The sequence below is a fragment of the Cyclopterus lumpus genome, chromosome 13 (assembly GCF_009769545.1).
Source record: "Cyclopterus lumpus isolate fCycLum1 chromosome 13, fCycLum1.pri, whole genome shotgun sequence".
Classification (NCBI taxonomy): domain Eukaryota; kingdom Metazoa; phylum Chordata; class Actinopteri; order Perciformes; family Cyclopteridae; genus Cyclopterus; species Cyclopterus lumpus.
Genome location: NC_046978.1, coordinates 13,209,473 through 13,218,695, shown reverse-complemented (window position 1 = coordinate 13,218,695; position 9,223 = coordinate 13,209,473).

The window sequence follows — 9,223 nt, the reverse complement described above, 5'->3', positions numbered from 1 at the left end:
TCTGTCCACAAAAAAAATAAAATAGCCAAACTGTCCACAACCGGTGTGAGTATTTCCTCTGTGGGGGCAGTGGGACGCGTAATCGTCTCCGGGACACGGGCAGGTCCAGATGCGCAGCGCGGACCGAGCACTGACTGAAGGAATCCCAGACTGCACAGGAGGACTGCCTGAGCGCCCTGGTGACTGAGCAGCACCCACCGACTGTCCTGCGCTGCGCTCCGCTCCGCAGAATGCAGAGTTCAGGCGCAGGAGCCCCGCGTGGACCAAAACGTAACGGGCGGCACCACGCAGGCGAGGGCATGGATGTGGTCAGTGCGCGCGCATGTCGATGCGTACGTGTGCAAACAGACGCACGCGCACACGTACGTACTTATTTTTCTACCAAATGCAAGGCTAATTAAGCCAGGGCTCACTTAAGACGGATGTACGCAACACTGGAACTGAGAAGGTAACAGGAGCAACAGTACTTCACTTAATAGTAATTAAATATCTCCATCACATCCGGAACACATGATTGATCAAGAGGAGACCCTGGCTTAGGACATCTTTCTAACTGCCAGCTGCACGTGAATGCCTCTTCAGGCAGGTGCTCTACCTTAAACACAAGGTCATTGCAGTAGATTTGAGTTGACCTTTTGCCCTCAACGAGCATGCAGCGACACCACATCCGAATCAGCTTTATTGGCCATGTATGTGTGCACATCCATGGAATTTGACTCAGTTTACATGCACGCTCTTGTCGTACATACATTTAAATTACAAATAACAGGTTAAATATAAAAAGACACTAAAGACAGAGTAGCAACATGTATGTACAATATGAAAAAAACAACAACAGTGACAATGAATTGGGGATGTTAGTGCAGAAAGTGGTGCTAGCGCAAGTAGTGCAGATGGATGTGTGTGAGCACATTCAAAGAGCTTATTTTCCAGCAAAAGCAGACGTTCCTGTTGTTACTGTACGTGTGACCAAGCTATAGGGGCCTAATTCAGACACTCAATAGCAGTCACCATAGAAATATCGAAGTCTTCAGTGCATCTTCTTTGGTTTAATTACAGAGGGCATTTGAACGTTTAGTCACATTGTCCTGCGGCTGTCTGCAGAGTGACAGTGATAGATATCGTGCCATTAAGCCCATACTGAAATTGGTATAACATTAATATTAGATAGTTATGTATGACTATCATTTTTCAACAAAAACATTTTAGAATAGATAAACTTGTTTGTTCTGATAGTTTCCTAATGTACATACTATGTAAAGGCATTGCAGTTTCTATAGTATGGCAAGTTGCTTGCCAGCGTACTTGCACAACAATATGATGTATTTGTGATAAAATCAAATTAGCTGTCATGCTGATGTATTGAGCTTTTATGTGTTTACAAAATGGTATTTTATATGTAATAGTGTTTGAACTTATTTCTTAGAACTCCATTAATTTATTTATTTTGGTCACCTGTGGGGCAACACAACAAGCAGTAAATACAACTGCGACATTTATTCATCGTAAAAAGTTAATATTGCGAGTTACTCTGAGTTTCAGGCAACTCGGCTGAATTTAAGTCCAATATTCACTTTCTTTTATCTCTTTGTTTGTCTCCACCAACTCCTGTAAGAAATATTTTGTTCATAAGCTGCTAAATGTTCCACTCTGTTTACCAGCTATAGAGTTGCCAACTTGCCGTTTGCTGAGTCTGGATAGGAGGTTGGCGAGAGTCACGAGAGTGATCCCAACAAGTACCGATGAGCTGAGAGATGCTGAAGCCATCGGGCCAAGGGGAACTGCTCTGTTGGCGATCATTTTCTGTGGGTTTGTAACTGATGATAACTTTGACATCACACATAGTCGGCTGACACTTTTTTTCCTCCAGCATATTGCAATTCTTAAGTTGTATTTTATAGTCTCTCTATTGTTATCATCAAGCCAGCCAACTAATGAGCTGACTCGTAGTGAATTATCTGATTTGGCATTTGGCCAGAAAACTAATGGGGAAGAAAGTATTAGTGCTCAAAGAATAAACAACTTCCATGACATGCCTTATTTCTTTTACATTTTTGATATCTTAAGATAAACAGCATACATCATTTAACTGGCACCCATCTGAACTAACATATAAGGAAGATAAAACATAGAAATCCCAGATTTCCAATTGCCACTTGAGACAGCTGTCATCTCCATCACCTTAGCAAAAATAAGACAGCCTTGAGAGTATACCGCAATACGTTCTGTAACATACTAATTTATCATCAGGAATGGGGGTGAAAGGAGTCGTGACCTTCAATTCTTTATCATCCCACTAAAACTGCCATGGGTGATGAAGAAAATAGATAGATATTCAGGAAAAGACTGTAGTGTGTGTGTGTGTGTGTGTGTGTGTGTGTGTGTGTGTGTGTGTGCCAAAGAGAGGAATTATGTTTCGTAGATTTGTATGGTGGCCAGAGTTTACATCTTCACTGCTTAAAAGGATCATTTCTGATTATTTTCAGCGTGCCCTCAATCCCAAAGAAGATAGATTTTTACATGCTGTTCACCAGCTGCTATTTCTCTCCCTCTGGATGCCATTTGCCTTCATTCAACTCCTATCAAACTCAAATTTCTGCAATTTCCCAGTGCACGATGCAACCCACAAGGAGCACAAATGCTTACAAAACACTTGCTGGGCCTCACCTAAAATATGAAACATGTCAACCTTTCCCAATAACATATACTTGATCATTTTTATTATTATTAAACATATTCACAAAGTTTTCACTGAGAAGAGGAACATAACTAGCTCAGCCAGTTTCTGACAAACCTCTCATTATAGATTCTGATATAAATAGCAGAAGCTCTGCATTAGCCAGCACTTTTCACCCACTGTTCGACTCCGTGGTTATGGACTGTACCTTCTGGTTTCATACTTCTCTAGCTGAATGTGTTCTTAAAACATAGTTACAATGAGCTGCTAAGAAAGTGTTTTCGTTAACATGGAGCAAATACCCGTTTTAGCATTTTAAAAACATAAACGTGCCAAAACAAACAAACAAAAAGGGAAACAAGCTTCAGACTCACCACAGTCAGGCTTATTGCATGAGTGTAGACAGCAAACGCAGTATGTAACACACTGAATCCTCCACACTGTCAATGTCTGCAGAATTGTGTGTATGAGACAAGAAATATTACGTCTGAGGTATGAAGCTGAAAAGTATTTTGGTCTTGGCAGAACAGAAACTCCCACAGCATCTCTCAGGTCTTTGCTGTTTGGCGTGTTGCACATGAGTGACCTTAAAGGGTGACCCAAATAGAATATCAACATAATCCCCATCCTCACCTGCACGGTCTAAATATAGGCGACTCAAGAGTTAAAAGCATGAAGTATAGTTGCATCACTACAAAGCCAGAGAGTATTATGGGATGATGTGTCGGGTTTTATGCTGTGGCACCGATTGGTGTTTTGTTGCATCCTACCAGCACTTTTAATTGCAAAAAACAATAAGAAAAATATAGAATTTAGATGAGGTACGCTGTGTGAATAAATAGTAGCATTTGTTTGATTTTACATGATGTATATTGACGTAAACTTTGCTTATTAAATATTCAGCTCACTGCTTAAAATTACAGTAATCACTTTTCTGTTCATTTTCTATTCTCAGGTTAAGCCCATACCGGTTCTACTGTACCTCCAGTAGAACGTGCTGGTGTGCACAAACACCATCTGACTGGGCTGAATTGATCGACTTTGATGTGGTCGCGAAAGCTGAGCTCGCGAGATGCTTTCTGACCGCGTGTATCACAACTCACGTTAAATGTATTGCATTTGCAGAATAAGCCCAGACTTGCTTCAAAAGCGCAGCATAAAGTGTTTGCTTCAAACCAAATGCTTGTTTCATCATCTAACAGCATCTGAAGCACCCGTTCCTTTACCCTAACAATTAAAGGAGACCAGAGATTAGCCTGAGCCGTCTCCCTCTCTCGTCATTCTTTACACAACCAGTGTGTGTGTGTGTGTGTGTGCCTCGCTGTCTTTGCCGGCGGGCCTTTAGCTTCTTCTTCGAGTGCCGCCGCCTACGGATCACATTTTTAACACTGTGTGTAAACGGGGTCACAATGTGCCGTCAGATGAACAGACCTGTAGACATGTCACAAAGGACTTCCTCCCGTACCGGCAACTTGCTGCGTTTCAAACGGAGAGGGAAAGTCCCCCGACAGCTCGGTGTGACATTCATGCATTGAGCAGTCAGGCTCAGCGTGCGTTCCAGCGACGTATCGGAGGGCTTCCAACTGGTTACGAACAGTCGGAAACAGTCGCATGGCAACAGCGAGTCAGTTCTTGTGTTCTTCAAAAGGAGCCAACAGACGGATAATAAACAACCAGAAACAGCTTCCTAATACACACACGCAATAACAAAGTGGCGGACATGAAGCTGCACAGATGTTGAATACCAAACACCAACAGGAGTCAAACTTCATGTTCAGCCGGCAAAGAAAGCGACAAATCAAACACACACTCGCTTCCTGAAACAGTGTGATCACGCTTATTGTTAGATCTGAAACCCCCCACACCCACAGCTCCTATCCTCCTTCAACTCCTCGAGTGTTTCCCCCCTTTCACTCTTCACATCATCTCACTCTTTTTTCTCCTCATCATCATGTCCTCATTTCCTCTTTCTTCTATTCTCTCTCTTTCTTCTTCTTCTTCATCATCCTCTCTGGTGCCCCTCCTCACATAATCCAAAGGCTTTTCAAGGGGAGAACTAATCCATTGCACACATTATTAAAATAAAAGATGGAAGGACGAGTAAAGTGGAGATGAAAGCCAGACTGCTAATATCAGCTGAGAGGAGACATCGGAGGAAGCTGGGAGAATAAAACCCAATGAAGAGAGAATCAGCTGGAGTACAGACTCTCTGGCTGTCAATAACCCCGTCTCAGTGGGGCTATTTTGTATTTAGTTACAACCTACAAAACAAAAATGTGGCACGTGAGAGGAGAAGATGTGACGATGAACCTGAGCGGTTCTGATGTGGAAAGATAATTCAGGTGCGGTCAGTAAACAGACCTTATCAAAATGAAAATAAGTCAGAGAGCATATAATTCTATAGTTGCAGTTCCTGTCGCTCTGCTTTGATGTCTAGATCCCAATAGTTCAGATGACGTAGTCTTCCCAGAAAAAAATAAACACACCTGATTCACATTTGTATACGTTAGTCAAGTAAAGATGGGCAGTGTTCTGATGAGATTTTATCAATGAGCTCTTAAACTATAGCATAAATACAATAGATTAAATAGAAGCTAAGCTTAGATAGTCTATAAATGTTGCCTACTCACAGTTATGGATAAACCACTGAGCCAATTCTCCAAATCCCTCTAATAGACTCTGAAACAAAAGGGCATCCAAGGTCAACTTCAGATATTCAAAGTTACTACTGTCTGAAAAGTAGTGTGCATGAGAATAAAACTGTGTAAAAGTGTTACATTATAGGATGATGAAGACAATCCGGTCTTCTGGCTGGCATTAAGTGAAGCATAGACTGGCTTTATGTTAAGCCACAATTTGCCTCAGTCGGAAGTGAGGAGAAGTAGAGAGGACGAGGGATCAACCCGCCCACATTTATTTCAGAACTTTAATGAAAACATTTTAACCTAATCTAAGAGCTGTAAATATTTCAGTGAATACTTTGGCACGATGGCATTATGGCACTTAGAGCCGTAATACGTTGATGGATTTTCATGAAATCAAATCATGTTTTTAAATACTATTCATAGGTGGCATTATTTCAGAAGTAGACGTGCAATGTATCTACATCCTGAAATTACTGTTTTACTGTATATTCTATATACTGTTATATATACTGTTTTCATTGTTAGTGGCCGAGTCTGCCTGTCTGTAAAATGCAAATAAACAGAGCAAATCAGAAAATCTGTCATAGTGCCCTTTAACCCCCGATAGTGTGCGATACTTGAAATTATGACCCATGGCAAAGATTTGCTCTATTCTACTCTACTTCATCTATTATAACTACACAGGCTGCAACTGGGTGCTTTTGACAAGTATTTTCATAAACAAAACCCCAAAAAGTGGTAATTATAACAAGCACACAAAGTCAATCAGAACAAACTTATTGATGAAGGCATGAACAATTGAGGGGTAGCATAAAGCATCTGAGTTATGACAAAAGGTAGACCTGCAGTCTGCAGGGACCCCAGTTGGTAGGATGTGTTTTATGTATCCAGTGACTATGTGTAAACAATGGCTGAAGACAACAGTAAGAACCTGGTGAACAAAGAGGAGCTATTAGCAGCTAAAGAGCCAGACCTTTCCCTCTGGAGCCGGTGGAGACCAAATCAGTGAAAGAACGTGAATATTGGATTCATTTTCATCAGGTAGAAACACAAACACAACTCCACAGGAATGGTAATGTTGTTCTGTAACTGCTGGATGTGTAAATAAGCAACCATTTCACGTCAACTATGTACATTTTGTCTTTGGAAATTGTTTCCGCTGTCAAAAAGAAGCCAAATATAGCGACTATTGCAGGTTTAGGGTTTGTTTTAAGATCAATTTCCCTCTGTGGTTTGAGCAGATGATGTGAGCATGGGGCTTCAGCCTGGAGGAGATACGAGACTTCAAATAGGCTGCATGGCGTCTCAAAAATAAACAAAACACACGCATAATGTACACGACAACTGGACAGTGCAAGGAAATGTTCACGGCTACCTCACTGTTAGCAGACAGTGAATTCTTGGAAGCAATTAGACGCAATGGCCTTGTTAATCAGAGTAATCACAGCCCCCGCTCACCTCAGTTCTTACAGATTTATTTTTGGTTAACCTTTCCATCAATCTTCCCTTCCACATGCGCTCTCGTCATAATGGAAACCTATGATTACAGGACCTGATCATTGTATTCGCACGAAAAGGTTAATGATGGACAGATTAATTGGTTTTGCGTCACAGTGACATCACAAGAACATTGGTTGTCTTTTCAGTAGACACATAAAACAAAAACAAAGTAAAGAGGAACACAAATAACATGTTCAATAGGTTTGATTTCATTCTGATCGAAAGCATTTTTTGGTTCTTTTCTCTTTTGGTGCCTTGCTCATCAAAACCACTATTAGTCAGTTATAGAGACAGTTTCTGAAAACCTGCGGTCTCTGCACCGAGAGAAGAAAAAACCTTTTCACAGACTCCATCAGCATAATAAATGTCTCCAGAGATATTTTTGCTGTGTTTGTGTGTTTGTTTATTAATACTGTTCCAGCATTCAACTCCTAATGTTTGAGTTGACTGAGTTTCTCCTCAGTTAATGTCTAGACTCCAGTTTAAACCAGCTGGTAAAGTCATCCCAACTGACGGCGTCATCGTGGAAGCATCGTGTCTGTGTCTCCATCAGGGAAAAGCCCTGAGCTCTGGCAGCGCCTCCACCGTAGTTTAACACCACTTTCACACGGGTTTCACAGCACTTTCACACAGGTTTGTGTCATAACGCATTTCAGGCTTTATGCATGTTATTTTACGCCACGTCAATACTGTAAACGGACGCCGTTAAGTTTAAGCAGAAATTAAATCACGGTTTGATTTGTAGCCTTCCGCCCCAACCGACGTCGACTCAAGTGGCATCACTCGATGCAACATATCAAACTTCGAACAGCGCCCTGGAGCCACAAAAAGCTATATTTAAACTGTTTTCCACATACATGCATGGATTAGTATTCCCCATGACCTGTAAACAGATTGACTTTATAACTGGGGGCCATCAAACTATCCATAACCAATTAAAACCTCACAATTTGGCGCGTTGTCACACACACACTCAGGCTTGGTTTAATGTGTTATAAATGCCTTTTCAGATACAATATCATTTTTCCATCTGCATATTGCAATATTGTATTATGACGCAATAAAGCAGATGGTGTTGTTGACTGAAAACTCATCTTTTCAAATATGTCACGTTAACATATGTATTTTGTTATCAATACATTTTCTCTCTAATAATGTTGTTTCTAACTTCACCCCGCTGCTTTTTGCAGCACTTTTTTTGTATTAAATAGGAATTGTCCCAATTCTAATGTGAAACTTAAGCACACTGATAAAAAGGTGGATGATAGATGAAGCAAGAGTGCAGTACAGTGCAAAGTATGAAGGAGATTGGATGGAGAGTTTGAGGGCAGGGTGAAGGGAAGGTTGTAGGAAGGATTGATGAGGACAGGAGAGGTGGCGGTGACAGATTGTGGTCCCGGTCTGCTGCTGGGAGGATGCCTGAAGGTTTGGACCAGACGCAGCCAGTGGCCTCGTTTGAGCCAATTCGGTGACAAGCCTGCTGGGTAATAATGTAATAAGTTGTATTTAATGCTGATGACAATATCAGGACACGCATATTTATTATGTACATGGTAAAAAAGCTCCTGCAGGTAACGTTGACTTAGCCTTTCACACCATCTGAACACAATGCAACGTACGGAAGCTGTCTCCTCGTGGTTATATTTTGAGTATTTGACTGCAACATTGTGTAGTTTTAAGACCTCACTGTCAGATAACTAAGCTGCAGAGCTCATTGAAAACCTGAGCAGCAGGTTAAATTGATTTCCTGAAGTCTCTCTCTCTCTCGCTCTCTTGCTCTGAATGAACAATAAAGCTCTCCTTCATTCTCTCTCTCCGTCCCTTCGCTCTCCCTTGGCAGTTGATTAGCTTCTGTCCACCATAATCTTCCCCGCGTGGTGGACAATTGGCCTCCTTTTTTTTGACATTTTAATTTTGTGGGTAGAAAAACAGATGAAGGCAAAGATGAGCGCAAACAACACAATTATACACACTTGTGTTCGGCATATATCAATTGGAGGAAACATTGGCCATAAATATGGCCAAACTTAAAACTTAAACGTTTTAAATTGTGCATTTATACGTGATAACAACATCTTACGTATATAAATATAACACACAATGCAAAAGAAATGCAATAAATAATGATTTTATAGAACAAGAACCTAATCAACATTCACAATTAACATGAAGAACAAATGAACCTCCAGGTACTCTACAATTCAATTATTGCTTCTTACGGAAAGTTGAGTCAGTGAAAGTCAAGGCCATGCCGGAATTATGGAGCACTGTGCACCTTCCCAGCACGGAGGATAGTTGAGAAACAGAGGGCTCCATTTAACAGGTAACTATGACATGGTAGTGTTTAATAAGCTGGGTGAGAGAACGAAGTGTTTTACTAATTAAAGGGACTGTGACACAT